At 45.2% G+C, this 18,067-nt stretch overlaps 1 protein-coding gene across 1 annotated transcript in view; it reads right to left on the bottom strand.

Moving 5' to 3' along the window:
- The window catches only part of LPAR3 (lysophosphatidic acid receptor 3), an 83,829-nt gene that overhangs the window by 36,780 nt on the left and 28,982 nt on the right, over nt 1-18,067 (bottom strand). The gene's annotated exons all lie outside the window — the stretch shown is intronic.

Genomic DNA, 18,067 nt, shown 5'->3' with positions numbered 1-18,067 from the left:
ATGTGTCACCACCTCCTGAAGCTTCTATCATTTTAATGTATTTTAAATCCATTCTTCCTTTTGTTTTCTCGCTGCTTTCACAGTAACTTGCTTCTGAAAGGTTTGTGCCTGGGGTAAGGGCCTTCAGAATACCTCAGTAGTTTCTTCAAAACAGGGATGTCAGGGCTGTACTAGTGGATCACTGGATTAGAAACCAGCGTGTGTGTGGGAGTGGAGGGAGAGCTCATGCATACGCTGGGCATGTTGCCCTGGTGATGTTGATACGAAGCACCACACCACCTCCTGAAACCCACATTTCTATGAAGAATTGTCTGGGCCAGCCCCGTTTTGGCAAACTTCCATACCCAAGTGCCTGGAGCCAGTTGGAGTCCATCAACAGGCCCAGGAAGCAAGTCCATTTCCTATCAGGGAATCTGAAGACCCCCAGTCCTCAGCTGTGCCTGCTAATTGGGACCTGGGCATCTGCTTTATATCCTAGCTCCACTACTTGGGGTCTCCAGGGTAGCCTGACTGCTACTCTAGCTCTGCCGATGCCAGGGTCTTCCTCAACTCCTGTCAGTCTTTCAGAGACGTATCATCACTCCAGCGGATGTATCTACCCTTCCTGATTCCCAACCTGGCCCACATCCATGGCCAGGCCTCATTAACTGCTGCCAGGTTTCTCTGACCCTGACTTCCAACTACAGAGCCCAAAGTGGATTTAAGCACCTGATTGTTAAAGGAAGTAGCATCTGTGGTCCCCGAATCTCCCGCCTAGGTCCCACCCCTTCCTTGGTGGCCTGGGCACTATTGTAGGGCCCATGTTTCTGTGGGAACTACAGTTTTGGCCTGTCATCTAGGAGCTGCCACTTAACACTGGTCTGTCTGCAGCACTCCCTTAGACCGCGTTGAACAACAGGCATGGGCCTTTGCGAGTCTACTCAGATCTAGCCAGTTTCTTCCCTCTACTGAATTGTCCAACAAGCCTGGCCACAGCCTGCCAGTCACCTGAGCCTTCCACCCACTGCAGAACTCAGACAGCGGCTACTGGAAGGGACTAGTGTTGTCCATCTGGATGTGGCCAGCCACCATCTTATATGGCTTTCTTTACCTTAAATGCAAGTCCCGCCAAGAAAGCCTTCAACTTAAGAACCCCAGAATGCCCCTGCTGGGTCCTGAGGCTGCCCACTTTCCCTCCCAAATGACGGAAGTACAGAATTCAGTGGCTAGTTCTTGGCACTGTCCCTGTGGACCACATTTAGAGAGCGTCCCTGAGCCAGGAAGCCCTGTGTGATCCCTGTCATGCAGAGGCCACGAGTCGAGAAGCCAAAATATTCTCCAGGCTCACCCAAAAGCTACCCTCCCTAAGCTGTAAGTTGCCTTACACCAGAGACACAATATTTCCTTTCCAAGTTGGAACAAATGAAGAAGGGTCCAGTTATCACCCCATAAATGAGGATTAACCTCTTGTAAGACAATCTCTATGTCCTTCTGAGAGTTCACTCTATGCAACTGAGAACATATGGTTTTAGTTTCTAAGCTGCATGCAGACTCAGGTAGAGCCTCCAGAACAACCTGGGTCTGCTGTGTCACCTTAGCATCTTCACTAGTTCTCCCAGTCCCAGCAGAAAGCACAGAGCTCTGACACAGCATTCGTAAGTTTGCCACATGTCAGGAGTCACAGAGGGATGTCTAAGCAGTCATGCAGATCCTAGGAACTCTGCTACATGTTTTGCAACATATGGACCCTCAGAAGTAAACTCAGTATGATGTCTCTGGAGCATCCTTCAACAGAACAGTACAATGTCTAGAGAACCCTCAATGGAACATCAGGCCTAATTGTAAGACGCCCTAGAATCCAAGAAGCTTGGAACACATCCTGGGGAGGAAAACACTGACCTTCCAAGGGAAGAGTTATTTAATTGGTATGAAAAGTTCTGGCTGGGCACGGTGGCTCACACGTGTAATCCCAGCATTTTGGGAGGCCGAGGCAGGCGGATCACAAGGTCAAGAAATCAAGACCAACCTGGCCAAAATGGTGAAACCCCGCCTCTACTAAAAATCCAAAAATTAGCTGGGCGTGGTGGTGGGTGCCTGTAGTCCCAGCCACTTGGGAGGCTGAGGCAGGAGAATCGCTTGAACCTGGGAGACAGAGGTTGCAGTGAGCCGAGATTGTGCCACTGCACTCTAGCCTGGCGACAGAGGGAGACTTATCTCACAAAAAAAAAAAAAAAAAAAAAAAAAAAAAGGAGAGAAAGAAAAGTCCTTTGGTCTGGGGCCCATTTATAGGATTCTGAGGCTGTAAACTGAGTCACAAGGAAGACTGTTCTGGACACAACACTTATATCATAAGCCTTGTCAAGGGCCCAGATAGGCAGACTCAGCACAGATAGACAGCAGGAACACTGTCTCCCTGACTCATTGGTGAGTCCAGTTCTGAAAGCGCAGTAATGTAAAAACTCTAAGGGAAGTCCCTGAGACTCACCAGTTGCTAAGATAACTGGAAGAAGGTCTCTGCCACATAGCACCAGTGTCCCTTCTGCCAGTGCTTGAGGCTGGTGATAAGGAGTCTCACCCTGGGGAAAGATACCAGCCCTAGAAAAGACAAAGAGGCCTCAAGGCAAATACTTCTCAAAACCAAGGAGGCTGATCAGAGGCAAGGTACACAGCTAATCCTCTAACCCTCATGATCCCAGGAGAGCTAATTTAATGACACCTAAGTCTCCTGAAGCTCCCTGGATCACAGTAGGGTTGGTCCTAGGCTAGTTAAGGCCAAGCATTCCAGGGCCGGCGTCTCAGATGGGCGGCCCTGTGTGATCACGCAGGTCTGTGCTCAGAAGGGCCTGCACTTGGTTGACAGCTCTGCTGTCACACTCCTGAAATCTTCAACAATTTTCTCTCTGAACTTGTATTTTGTAAGGGAGCCAGAGGAGCATGAGGGTGAGCAGAGGAGACAGGCGGAAGAAGAGAAAGAGCTTTATATTTTAGTACCTTCAGTGGCACATCTCCTCTGTCTTTTGAACAAAAGACCCACAAATTATGTAGCAGGCTGTCAGCAGTCCTGATGGAACCCCCTCCCATGTAACCGGCCACCATGCAAAGGAGAGAGTTAAAGACTAACAAACAAGCCGGACGCGGTGGCTCATGCCTGTATCCCAGCACTTTGGGAGGCTGACGCAGGAGAATCACTTGAGACCAGGAGACTGAGACCAGCCTGGACAACATGGTGAAACCCTGTCTCTCCAAAAAAAAAAAAAAAAAAAAAAGACAAAAAAAAAAACACATAGTTGGACATAGTGGTGTGCGCCTGTACTCCCATCTGCTCAGGAGGCTGAGGTGGGAGGATCATTTGAACCTGGTGAGGGCAAAGGTTGCAGTGATCCAAGATCCTGCTACTGCACTCCAGCCTGGGTGACAGAGCCAGATGTTGCCTTGAAAGGGAAAAAAGAAACAAAACTAACAATCACCAGGGACTCTGGAGATCCCCCAACCTCTAGTCCCAACCCTAACCAAAGAAATCTTTCATGCCTTTGGATCACTCACAAAAGTCAATTCCAGACCCAGGCTAACTCAGTATCACAGATTCCCCCAGCTCAGGTCAAGATAACCACTAGAGAGAACCAGGACACAGGAGGCCTCCATTCCAGGAAACAATTCATGACTGATACACAGTTAGTAAGAGGGGTCCCAGGTGATGCAGAACCAGTCCCTGTAGTTATGATCAGCACAAGGACCCAGGCTGAGTCAGTCTGGGTGGACCGGCCCAGAAGCACTGTCACCGAGGCTGCCTCTCCCACCCGCTGTGGGCTGCAGAGATGGTGGCTCCCAGCACTGTGAGGAGGGTATGCCCTGGGGCAGGGGGAGCCTTCACCACACCTTGATATATGACCTGGGGCAGGTTTCCATCTCTCTGAGCCTCCATTTCCTCATATTTAAAATAATGGCAGCAACACCTTCCAAGAGGGTTAAACAGAGTATATATAAATGCCCGGCACAAAGTGGTGATCAATTTTTTTAAATCCCTTTTTTCTTCATAGGGCTGTTATTACAAACGAGCTGTTATTAGAAATTAGACAATTATACATAAAAATGCCTGACAATTCAAAGTGCTTCATAAATGTCGATTCTCTTCCACATTCTCCTTCCCAGTCCCTCTTAACCTTTGTTCTTGTGACCAGATCCCTCCACTAACTGCCAGTTCCCACGCCAGCTCCCACCCAGTAAGCATGTTTGTTGGCTCATTATATAAACATTTACTGAGTGCCTACTGTGTGCCAGGCACTGCACAAGTGAAAACACACATGCACACAGTCCTGTCCCTGAGAAGCTCACAGTCTGGTAAGAGAGGCAGTTAGCAAATACATTTTAATAGAGTGGGTTACTTTTATGAGTTAATTCTTTTAATATATAAATAGTATACTACAGAAGCACTGGATAATTAACTCTGCCTTGGGGGGTCAGAGAAAATATCATAGAGAAGGCAGACTCTTGAGTTGGATCTTGAAAGATGGACAAGAGTTTGCCATGCTACAGAAAACTTCGAGGAGACTGAGGCAGTCACTGCACATGTGCAGGACAGTGAGAAGCTTGGCATGACAGAAGCAGGGGCCGTGTGGGGGGAGTGTATGGAAAAGGAGGCTGGGAACAGGACTGGGAAAGCAGCCTTGTAATCCCAACTAATTTGGGCTTTATCCAGTTTGCAAGAATAGACAAGAAAAGATCAGAGCTAACTGTGCTTTTTAGGAAAATGCCTCAGCTGGTGGTAGGGGAAGGCCTGGAGCAAGAAAATGCTGGAGGAGGGAATCCAGACGGAGACGATCTTGCAACACACAGCAAGTCTTGGTCTAAAGGCATGTAGTAGGATCTGAGACACCACTGAGATAAATTTGGTGACTAATTTTTTTTTTTTTGAGATGGAGTCTTGCTCTGTCACCAGGCTGGAGTGCAGTGGCGCGATCCCAGCTCACTGCAACCTCTGCCTTCCAGGCCCAAGAGATTCTCCTTGCCTCAGCCTCCCGAGTAGTTGGGACTACAAGCGTGCACCACCACACCCAGGTAATTTTTGTATTTTTAGTAGAGACGGGGTTTCACCATATTGGTCAGGATGGACTCGATCTGTTGATCTCATGATCTGCCCGCCTCAGCCTCCCAAAGTGCTAGGATTACAGGCATGAGCCACCATGCCCGACCGATTTGGTGACTAATTTTAGATTTGGTGATTAATTGGTTACAGGTGGTGAGAGAGATGGTCCTACCAAGCTTTCCAGCTTGGAAGGCAAGGCAGATGGAACCCATTGCAGAGATCCTATATAACAACTAGAGCAGGTCTGCAGGGCAGCTGAAGCTTGTGGTGCCTCCAGGACATCCAGGTGTGCACCTGAAAGCAGCTGGAAACAGAGATTGGGATCTCCCAAGAGGCTGAGGATGGAGAGGCTGCTTTGAGAGACGTTCACATGGAGGGGTTGGTTCAAGCTGCAGGAGTAAAATCACCTGGAAAGAACTTGGGGACCCAAAGGAGAAGGAACAAAGGGCATTTCAGAGATGGTCAGAAATGGGAGAGACTACACAAGCAGCAGAGAAAGAACAGGAGGAGGAAGATACCATCAAAGCGAGCATGAAGCAAGCAGGCGCATAACAGGAAGGTCAAGGTAGATCATTAAACTTGGCAACTAGGAAGACGATGGTGGATTAATCAAACACAGTCATATTAGAATATTATAGGAAGAAGCTAGCTTACTATGGTTTGAAGTATTAAGAAAAGAGAATAAATAAGAGTAAAAAAATCGGCTGGGCACATTGGCTTGTGCCTATCATCCCAGTACTTTGGGAGACTGAGGCGGAAGAATCGCTTGAGCCCAGGAATTTGAGACCAGCCTGGGCAACATAGGGAGACCCCATCTCTAAATAAGAAAAGAAAAAAAAAAAAAGACAAGAACAAAAGTCTGGTAATGAAGGGAAGGAGAGACAGGGCAGTAGTTAGAAGGCGAGTTAAGGTCAGGGCTTACGTTTTTGAATGATCAAGCTCATAGGAAAGCAAGAAGAAGGACAAGAGTAGGCTCGTGGCTCCCCCAGCTCCTGGCTGGAAGGAACAGGCCCTAGTGAAAAGCCAGGACGGTAAGGATGTGACCTGTGCAGGAGGACTGAGATATGAAGGGAGGGAAATTAAGGGAGTTCATGTCAGATGAAGAAAACAAAGATTGGGAGGTCAACTGGGGAATGAGAGAGGGCAAAGCTCAAAGACCTTGGGGAAAGTGACAAGGCTTGATTAGGTCTTGCTCTTGCCTGACCCTGCCTCTGAATTTTAGTTCCCATGATGGATCCCTCTTCCTGCTTCTTTTATCTCTGCCTCCTGCCAGATTTCCATAAGCTCACACCCCACTGGCCTGCTTCTCTTCTCCTCCCCTGCAGCCCCTGATGGGCCTTCTAGCTGCTGCTGACAAACATGCCTTCCTACAGCATCTACTATGATGGACCAGCACCGCCTCTCTCCAGCATCTGAGCTACCTCCCATCCCCGGATCCTAGGGACTCTCCTATTGTCTCCTAAGTGATCTCTCCCTCTCCAACCCACCTCTCTCATCTTTCTAAAACCCTGCTTTGCATTTTGCAACTCCCACCTTCTCAACCCTCAAGATCCTACATAGGCTCTTTCTCGCCAGATGAGGTAGTTCAGCTGTGGGCTGAAGACTGGCCACAGGCCTATTTAATTTGTCCTGCATGGTCTTTTAACAAAAAATGAAACTGATTGTCTTTACACAGGGCATGATCTGTCTAGTTAGCCACAGGCACCACCCCTCCCTATTTCCTTATATCCACTCCAGACCCAATTCACATACCCACGTTATCTGCCTGGTCTCTGTTAGATATTTGACAATGAAGTCCACAGAACCCTAGGATCCAAGGCCTTCCATTCTCTGGCTCCAGTATGTCTCTCAAACTAGAATGGCATTACTATACAAACTCCTTATTCCAAAAATCAGTCTGCCCAGTCTCTCCTTTCTACCCATGGCCCTGGCATGGCCTCCCTAGACATATGTACACCTGTCTCCCACCCTGCCTTTCCTCCTATCTGCAATGCCTTGCCCTTTCCTCTCCACCTGTTACACTGAAATCAGGCTTACATTGTACCTCCTCAAAGAGGCCTCCATGGACCATCCAAGCCCACAGCATTTTCCAGCCTGGGCCCCCTCATTTGGCCCTTGTGTATATTTCTTTGTGCCTTCAGTTATCTTTTTTGAGTAAGTTTCTCATTTCCTCAGATAAGCCTGGAACTAGGTTCTCTATTAGTCATACACAGGAAAAGCCATACAGAACAGGTCTACCTCCATGTCATCTATCTCTCATGTGACACAACCATTGACTCATAAATATTGGTCATTTCCTGACAACCATAAAACACTAGAGTAAGCACAGATTCACAGTGCCTTCAGGGTAGAGGCCATGTCTCATAGTTAGTACACTGCCTAAAACCTAGGAAGGTAGTCAATAAACGTTTACGATGAGAAAATATAAAATGCAGAAAAAACATAAAGAATAAAATAGGTTCACCACGGAGCAGTAAATTCTCTGACTTGATGAAAACAACCCCTGTTGTGTGGTTCACTGTCACTCAGGCATCCGAGGACAGATATATTTTGCCAAGGCAAGAAGTTGGGACCCACTAGGAGAAGCAGGAACTAGAAGGTCCAGAGCTGCAGCCACAATGCTGCAGGAACTTACAAGGTGAACTTGGTCAAATCTCTCAGCAGATATTGATTCTTTGCGGTAATGGGATCTTTCCACCACATACTCTGCAGAGTTAACAACAAGCTGGTGGTGAGGGAGAGCAGGTGGCTGGGCTGGAGGGACAACTGTCAGTGCAGGAGGGAAGATGACCCCTGCCAATAACTCTTGGTTCCCTTACCCCTTATCCCAGCTTCTGTTGATCCCTAGGTCCATGACAGGGCATAATTCCAGCAAACACCCTTTACCCCCAATTCCCACCCAACATGTTTGCCATAGCTACACACTGAACATAGTAGTCCCCAGCTGAAATTTTCCAAGTACAAACAATGTTAACATGGAATTTGATAAAATTCGACCATTGGCCAGCACACACCATACTATTCCAGATGTTAAATTAGCCTGGTGATGTGATGCCTGAGTCACAGACGATGACCACATTTCTCCTTTGGCAGAAATCAAAGCCCTAAGAGAGGGCGTTCCTGAGTTCTGGAACGTGAAACCTTCCAGGAGGCTGGGTGTTGGCAGGAGGGTTGGATGTAGTTGGGTACTGAAACTTCTCCCCAAACCTTCTTTTCAAAGAGGTCACATTTGAGAAATGTTTCTGCAGCTTGCACTCAGAAAATATTCAATAATTGTTTGTTTCAGCTTAAGAGGAAGGTTTCAGGTTTTTAAAAAGAAGAAAAGCCAGACAGAAGTTCTGAAGAAGGGGGCATGAGAGGAGAATAAAAGAAGCCGAGTGCATCTGGTGTAACAGAACTGAAGGGGTCTGGACCGGAGGAAGTGGAAGAAGTAAGAGGGCAGGGCAGCGGTTACATTGGAAACAAGAACACTGATTTGAGAAAAGCACTTCTGAACTGACTGCAAAGGGAGGTGTCTGAAACAGTGGCATGGGCGGAAAAGAAAGAACTAAGCCAGACTTGAGGAAACAAATGGCTACATATGGCAGAGACAGAAGGAAGAAGACAGACTCCTGGAAATGTGGTGTTGGAAGAGGTGTCAAGATGGCATTTGAACAAGTGGGATGGAGCGCCATATGAGGGATTTTCTTTTTTCATTTGAAGCTGTCTTCCTTCTAGCATCAGACATTGAGGTCATCTCAGTCCCCACATTCCCCCTCAGAACAAGAGGGGATGTGCCAAACAGCAGCGTAGGGGCAGCAACTGAGTGGCAACTGCATTTTTGCACCCACCGACTGACAGCCTGCCCTGAAAGCAAATGCTTCCCTCCAATAGGCCTCTGTAGCAATGCCATGAAGCACACAGGAAAATCATCTGTGACAAAGGTGCTCCTGGGACTCGCCATTTCAAGACAAAAGTATGAACACCCCTGGACTCAATGTACTGAGTACTGGTGCCTGGATACTCTGAAAAGAACCATTCTCCGTCTGATATGACTCTCTGCACAGCAACAAGAGAGCTCCTGTGTGCCAACAATCTGTTCATTTCACTCAGCATTTCTTAAGGCAAAGCTTTAACTGTTTTTTTTTTTTTTTTAACAGATATTTGATTACTAAGGCATGCAGGCAGTAAACATTGAAAGCAGGCTTCTGTGTTGCAGAAGCAACTACAAGGCCACAGAAGCTGAAAACAAATGTTTCAGAATTCCTCACGAAATTAGGCAAATGTACTGTTTTCTTTCTCTCTCTCTCTCTTTTAATGGAGTAAGGACAGTTCATTGATGCAGCTTATGAACAGTATCAAAAGGCCTGTGTTTTGGTCCCAAGTCTTTTCAGTCACAGGGCAAACTTTCCAGTCCTAGCAAAGGTGACAATAGCAGCTGACGAACTAGCTACTCTAGAAGGATTTGTCAGCAAGAGGGGGACAGTTTCTTATGAGGACCATCCTATAATAGAGCTCTATACACAAGATGTTGGTGCTGTATCACAGGACTCTTGTCAAGCTAATGCTTGGTGGCCAGGGGTCTCATTTATAATGTTTTATTCATAAATGTTGCAAAAGTGAAATGAATTATTAATGGAAAGATCATCTGTCAGAGGCAGGAATCATTAACAGAATTTCATGGGGGAGAGGGTGGTTTATAGGGACTAGCAATGCAAGCACAGAGCTTTTCAGTTTTGTGGTGACCATGTGTTCAGACTGTCCTGGGTCTCCAGTAACAGAGCTGGTACCATTTGCCATCTGTCAAGGCAGCCTCTGCAAAGCACACCCAGTCAGCTTCCTCCTGGCTACTTGTCCATTTTATAAAATCTTCCATCATGATGGCACCAACAGTAGGCTTCTAGTCCCTGTGTCCAGGTTACTTGGTGATAGAACTGGACATAAAAGGGCATTCTGCTTGAATACAGGGTATGGCTCTTTAGAGTCAAACTGAGGTCAAAGAATAGCTAATACTTACTTAGTACTTACTATGTACCAAACAATATGCTAGGTGCTTTATGTGCATTATCTCATTGAATCCCCAAAACCTCACCATGCCAAAGATACTATTATCCCTTTCTTACAGATGAAAAAACTAAGGCACAGACAGGTTAGATGAATTGCTCAAGGTCACACAACTTGGAATTGACAAAGCTAGGATTTAAATCCAGTTCCCTCCAACTCCAAAGCCCCTACTCTTACCAACGATTTTAATAAGCATAAAGTTTGAAGAGTATAGAGCTGTCATTTTCCAGGAGATGTTTTCATAGCTGTCAATAGCATGCTGCAAAACATTTGGATCAAGGGCGAGCTAAATGTTGACAGAGCATGTGACTTTATAGAAATAAACTTTATAGAAACCAAGGGAGATACAAGTTATAAACCTCATGACTTGGGTCCACATTGTTCCAGTCCCTCACTTCCAAGAGGCTATTAACTGACTCTGAAGAGTAGAGTATGGAGCCAATCTCCTGGGGTTGGAATCTCAGCTGTGCTACTAACCTCGAGCAAGACATTGAACCTTTTCGGGCCTCGGTTTCCTCATCTGGTAATAACAGAACTTCCCTCAGGGTTGTCATGAATACTAAATGAAATAAAACATATAAATATGAGTATACCCCACAACGAATATTAACTATTAATAATTTTATCAATATGCGTCTGTGGGCAAGAGGCTAAGTCCACTTGAATTTCCTTGTCTTAAAAACAGATCTGCATAGAGTTGTTATGAGGGTTAAATGAAATAAAATCCTAAAAGCATGGAACACGCTGACCTCATCATAAGCATTCAAAAAATGCTCATTTCTTTTCTCCTTCTCAAGATAATACTATCACTTAACCTTCAGAGACCTTGGCTTCTCATATTACAAAATTATAAAATAAAACAAGGGCCGGCCATGGTGGTTCACGCCTGCAATCCCAGCACTTTGGGAGGCCGAGGTCGGCAGATCACTTGAGGCCAAGAGTTTGAGACCAGCCTGGGCAACATGGTGAAACCCTATCTCTACTAAAAACATAAGAAAAGTAGCTGGGCATGGTGCCACATGCCTATAATCCCAACTATTCAGGAGGCTGAAGCACAAGAATCACTTGAATGCAGGAGGTGGAGGTTGCAGTGAGCTGAGATCACACCCCTGAAACTCCAGCCTGGGCGACAGGGTGAGACCGTCTCAGAAAAAAAAACAAAGAACATGATTCTCACCTATTCCCCTGCCCTTGTCTACCTCACAGGCATGTCTCAGCCAGAGCCTATCTAAGGCCAAGATGGAAGTGAGGAAACCTGGGTTCTGCTTTTAGCTCCAGCATTTGAAAAGCCACTTACTTTCCCCTCAGCCTCAATTTCCTCATTTATTCATTGTAGTACATCTCAACAAGTGTGTGCCAGATAGGGTGCTAGCTGAGAGTACTAGCTGTTAGATATGTAAAGATAGATAAATAAGGTACAGTCCCTGACTTCGAAGGGTGTATACTCTAGTGCAAAATAAAGGCATGTAAACAATTAAGTACATTGATTGTTGTATGGACAAGACTGACAGGCGGCCCAAGGGAGGCAGTCATCAAATTTACTCCAACAGGGCAAAGGGAGATTCAAAGAAGATAGACCTTTGAGTTAGGTCTTTCAAGATGAATGGGAGTTTCCCAGGCAGAACTAGGGGAAAGGCATCTCAATATCTGCAAAGGTTTAGAGTCAAAATGGGGGAAGCACAAATAATTCATTATAGCTTGAGTATAGGATACATCCAGGGGAGTTGCAGGAAAATTGGATAATAATACCTTAACCACTTGCTTGGCAGGATTTCCACGAGACCAAAGAGAACAATGTATTAAAACTGCAAAAGACACAGTACTGCAGAAACATCATGTGTGATTATTATTAGTACTCTACCAAGGCTCTTTATGGTACTTAATTTTCACCCATTTTCTCCTAGCATGAGAACTTGAGCTATTGTTTCTTTGCTTACTGCTACTTTGCCTTCTTCCTCTCTCCCCTAAGAGAAGAAGATGAAGATTTAGCATCATTCTAAGTGGAGAGGAGGGAGGAAGAAGTGAGAAGAAAATCAACCGGCTCCCTGTTTTAATTACCCCAAGCCCTAAGTCCCTTTTCTAAGTCCCTTAACAATGATAATGTTTCATATTTTAAAAGAGTTCAGTGATTTCTGGCAGAAAAAGAAACCTTCACCCTCACGGTTTTCCAAACGTTCTTGACAATAACTCATGATAGGAAATACATTTTATATCACAACCCAGCACACACACAGGCACACAAAGAAAGGTTATAAAACAATACTGACACCCGTTAAAAGCAACACACTCTGACATTTTCTCTTCTTTTCATGTCATTTTAAAAAATGTTGCTTACGATCTCATCAGTGTATCAAAACTTACAGTATGAAAAACATCACTAAAAGACAGGAAGGTTCATGGAAGACTTCAAAAGAATGGTTTGCAAATCCCTTCACTCTTTCTTTTCTCTTGTATTTTAAGATACTGCAAAATAGAGGAAAGTCCAGCCCATTTTCTGGAAACAACAACACATTTCTGTGTGCACAGTTCACACGGTGTGTTGTTTGACAATAAATGAGACGTTTCCATATGGGGTTTCTTGTGTGTTTAGTTGCCGTAGCTGATTAGGCTTGTTGACAAGTAAGATTTCAAAACCCTTTCTTAGGCAGGGCCTTGGCGCTCTTTGGAAAGCAGGATCATATGTCTCCAATGCCTTTTCAATGATAAGCAACTTTTTTCACATAAAGGGCCTCATCACACACTCTAACCCAGAAGTGAGCAAGCATTTTGCCTCAGGGCTGCTGAAACGAGAACATGATGCCTAGATGCCTTTCCAATCATGCACACACAGATTGAAAACTCACATCACCATCATTACAATACCACCACTACCCTCAAGGAAAGAGTCTGAATCCCCATGCTGTTAGCTTTTGCGTTCAACCAAAATCCTAAAGCTGGAAAGGAACACGAAGGTCATCTGATCTATTCTCCTTCCAAAGAAGATAACCAACTAAACTTCGCTGGTTCACAGGTGAGCTATTTTCCACTGCACCACCGCGAAGTATTTGTGCTCTGTGGGAACTTCCTCATGTTAATGCACAAGCTTTAAACGTTTCTACCATCACACTTCCGAGTATACCATTTCTCCTTCTTAGAATGTCTCTTCCTCCAGCCCATGCAAATCCCATCTATCCTTCCAGATTACATCTGAGCCCACTAAGAAGCCATCTCCACATTCAACAGCCCCTGTCCATCCTTTCCTCTTCTGAAATAAGATTCAGCTCACTGAATTCATGCAACCATGTGCCTCTTACATACTGTTTAACAGACAGTTAAAATGTACTTAGATACTGACTTTCTAATACGTAAAAGAAGAGTGTTTGGAAGAAATTTTGGGACTTAATTTTTTATTTATTTTATTTTATTTTTTTTATTCAGCGTCTCACTCTGCCACCCAGGCTGGTGGGGCAGGGCGCCATCTCGGCTCACTGCAACCTCCGCCTCCTGGGTTCAACCAATTCTCCTGCCTCAGCTTCCTGCGTAGCTAACCAATACACCCAGCTAATTTTTGTACTTTTAGTAGAGATGGGGCTTCATGATTTTGGCCAGGATGGTCTCCAACTCCTGACCTCAAGTGACCTCAAGTGATCCACCCGCCTTGGCCTCCCAAACTGCTGGGATTACAGGTGTGAGCCAGCACACCCAGATGGATTTAATCTTAAATGAACCTTTCCTACAAAATATATATCAAGGAGTAAATGGAAAGGTTTGACATTTTATCATAAAGACATTTAATCCTGCAATTATTAAAGGCATGAGTATTAAGCTATTCATCTCCACATAATCAGAACCAGTGATTATATGATGGTTAATGCCAGCACTGTTGATTTTTCTAATATACTATCATTTGGGAGATGCTTGTTTTAGGCAATTGAATTCTTACATGTAGTAGATAGGGAACTGGGGGCTTTCTCCCTAGAAAGATACTGTGGTAGGTGCTGCTGTCAAGGAAAAAGGCTCTGTGCTTGGATCCACAGAACTGGGTTTGCTGTTGCCTCACAAGATTCATATTCTCTCTCTCAATCTCTCCCTCTCTCTCCCTCCGCTCTTCCTTTTCATTCCCACCTTTGGTTACTAACTGTTATAAAGGATGAACTTCGTAACTTGTAAAGAACTTCAAGATGGTCTATGCCACCTGATGAGGGAATGTAACCAAGAAAAGATGAGCCGATGTGCTGCAGATCATCTTTGTAGAAAATTAAAGAATTGGGGCTAAAACCCAAATCTTTCTGTTATCCAGAGAAATCAGGAGCTAGAAGGCTTAAGCCTTACACCACCTAGCTCTTGAGTTTCATTTCCCTTGTCCCTGAACTTCCTGTCTTCCACCAGGTTCCTCCGTCTTACCATTAAGGAACTTCTGAGGTCCTTGACACCAAACTGTCTTCCTTCCATTAACCAATTCTCCAATGTTGTCTTATCTCAATCGCACGACTTCTCTTATCCTACCTGGAAATTTCATTGTTGATTCTGGTTTTTCTCTTAGCCAATACCACACCTGCCAAAACCTCCCAGCTCCTTTCTTTTAACCCCTTCCATATCTGTTGCAGACAAAATTACATACAAAACTGAAGCCAGTAACCATGACTATCTCACAAAGGGTCCTGTTCTCTTCACCTAGGGTTTTGGAATCCTTGTCTCTGTCATGTTGTGTACTATATTATAATATGATGAGAAAAGAAAGTTTTCTCTTTAAGCAGGCAGGTAATTTCTCAAGACACATAGCCAAGCAAATGATTATGCCTACAAGTTAAGCAGGGACAGCAGCACAGTTCATTGACACTATCTGTAAATACCGAAGTCCATTCTTTATCAAAAACATCAGTATCTTCTCCAGCTTGAGTGGAAATGCTGAATAATGTGAACCCTCTCTTTCTTGTTCTTGTCCACTTTCTTACCAAAGTGTCAACGGTGTTAAAGCAGAAAACAGGACAAAAAGATGAGCAGTAAGAAGTCCAAATAAATCAAAAGTAGCCACAGAGTATGGTGGTAAACATGTGAACTCTGGAAGCCAGCTGCACGGTGAGTTGGTTAACAGCTGAGAGACCGGACACTCTGCATAAACTCTCAGTTTTTCCATCTGGTAAACGGGTATAATAGCAGCACCTATCTCACAGGGTTTCCATGAGGATTAAATAAGTTAATGTTTGTAAAACCACTTAGATCAATGCGTGGCACATATTAAGCACTATATAAATATTTGTTAAATAAATCCTCAGTTTGAAATTATTTTAACAATCACACTCCGTGTCTGCTGACCTCCAAATCTTACCAGCAGTTTCAGGACCTAGAGGCACTGTGAAGGTTTATATACTACACCACACACACTCTGTATCCTCCACTGCGAAGGATTCGTTTTATAATTCCTTCTCATAAGGAGTAGAGACAGAAATGTACTCCCGAACCTCTCTCAGCAACAGTCCCCATGGCCGCAGCCACACACACAGTGAGAAATGCCCTCTATGCCTTACAAGACAAGGTCTGTGAAACCACAGAAGTTCTTGCTTGCCCACGCATTACAAATTCTACCTGTAACCCAGAATCAGAACTGGGGAGGTGGGGCAATAGGCCCCCTACTTCAGAAAAAATAAAACAAAGGGAAAATTCTACGAAACCACATGTCTTCTTGGTACAGGGCTCACAGCCTTTCTCTCCTCTTTTTTTTTTTTCTTTTCTTTTTTTGGTTTTGTTTTTGTTTCTTAAGACAGGCTGTTGCTCTGTTGTTCAGGTTGGAGTGCAATGGTGCGATTACAGCTCATTCAACCTCAGCCTCCCGGGTTCAAGCGATTCTCCCACCTCAGCCACCCGAGTAGCTGGGACTACAGGCATGCACCACCGTGGCCAGCTAATTTTAGTATTTTTTGTAGAGATGGGGTTTCACCATGTTGCCCAGGCTCTTTCTTTCTTTTTTAATTTTACTCCAATCAGGCTCATGGCTATACCAAATTTGATGATCTCAAGATCAGCACAAGTCCACCACTTTAGTAAGGCCAGCAACACCTGGTCTTACGCCACCTCTCAGGGGTACACTCAGTGTCAGTACACTGCTAATGCTTCCTCTCCTCGACTGCCTTCTTCTCTTGCTTCTAGTTCCCCAGAGTCTCCTGGGGTTTCCACCTCTTCTAGGGCTCCTTTGCTGGCTGCCCCTTACCTCCTGACCTCCTTACACTGGAGGGCCTGCCCTATGGCTCCATCCTTGGTCCTCCTCTCCCTCATATCCACATTCACGTTCACGGTGAGCTCATGCAATCCCGTGATTTAAAATACCACTTTCCCCCCAGGACTCTCAAATGTACATCTCCAGCCCAGACCTAAATCTTGAATTCCTGAGTCATACATCCAACTGTCCACTCAATAAAATCGCCACACCCCTTGGATATCTAATAGGTTCCTAAATTTAGCTTGTCCAAAACCAAACTCCTGATCTTCCCCCAAAACCTCCTCCTCCTCAGTCTTCCTCATCTTGGTTAATGCCATTCCTCATCTTCTCCTCCACCTCTCATCTTCCCTTCTACCTTACCCATCAGTAAATCCTTTAAAAAATATTCGGAACCTGGCCAGGTGCGGTGGCTCACACCTGTAATCCCAGCACGGTGGGAGGCTGAGGCAGGCAGATGGCTTGAGCTCAGGAGTTCGACACTAGCCTGGGCAACATGGTGAAACCCTGTCTCTACAAAAATTACAAAAATTAGCCGGGCCTGGTGGCACGGGCCTGTAATCCCAGCTACTTGGGAGGCTAAGGTAGAAGGATCACTTGAGGCCAGAAGAAGCAGAGGTTGCAGTGAGTTGAGGTCGTGCCACCACACTATAGCCTGGATGACAGAGCCAGGCCCTGTCTCAAACAAAAACAAAAAACAAAAAAACAGAATCTGACCATCACCTTCAACTACCATCTGGCAATGGTGATCTCTTCCAAGTACTGAAATACTCTATTAACCCATTTATGCCAGAGGTTGCAAATTTTTTTTGTGAAAAATCAGAACTTGGCAATGACTTTGAGCAGTAGGATATAAATAACTCCCACAAGCTTAGCATTCCAATAATGGAACACCAGGCATAAGTAGGTTAAACAATTTTCCTGTTTTTGCTATTGCCTCACTATAGCAGTTTCTTAAAACAGTAGCCAGAGAGATACCATTAAAATACAAGTTAGATCATGTCACTCCCTTGTTTAAAACCTTCCCATAGCTTCTCATCTCACTTGAGACCAGCCCGGCCAACATGGAGAAATCCCATCTCTACTAAAAATACAAAAATTAGCCGGGCATGATGGTGCACTGCCTGTAATCCCAGCTACTTGGGAGGCTGAGGCACGAGAATCGCTTGAACCCGGGGGGTAGAGGTTGCAGTGAGCTGAGATGGCGCCACCGCACTCCAGCCTCGGTGACAGAGTGAGTAAGGCTCTGGCAAAAAAAGAAAAAAGAAAAAAATGAAAAGCTTAAGTCCTTATAACCACGTGACCCTACATTATCTGAGTCGTCCACCCCCTACCTCATCGGCTCCCTGATCTCATCTTCTCCTGCTCCCCCTGCTTGATCCATGCAGCCACAGTGGCTTCCTTGCTGGTCAGGGCTCCTGTGCCTACTGCTTCTCCCACCTGGAACACCCTTCCCCAGACACCAGTATGGTTCACCCCCTGACTGCCTTCACACCTCTGCTCAAAAGCCATCTTCCAGGCATCGCTCACCACACTTTTTTAAAGTGCAAATGATACCTGCTTAGCTTAGCACTCCTCAGCTCCCTTCCCTGCTTTAGTTTTCCTTCCTTCCCTGATTCATTTTTCCACAGGAGACTCATCTTATTTTACTTATTTTGTTTACCCCCATTAGAATACTTATTTTGTCTTTCCTTATTAGAGTGTAAGCTCCAGGTGGGTGGCGATTTATGTCCGCTCTTGTTCACTGCTGCATTCTTACTGCCTAGTAA

This window comes from Chlorocebus sabaeus, chromosome 20, assembly GCF_047675955.1.
Source record: "Chlorocebus sabaeus isolate Y175 chromosome 20, mChlSab1.0.hap1, whole genome shotgun sequence".
NCBI lineage: Eukaryota > Metazoa > Chordata > Mammalia > Primates > Cercopithecidae > Chlorocebus > Chlorocebus sabaeus.
This window is presented reverse-complemented; position numbering and strand designations above follow the sequence as displayed.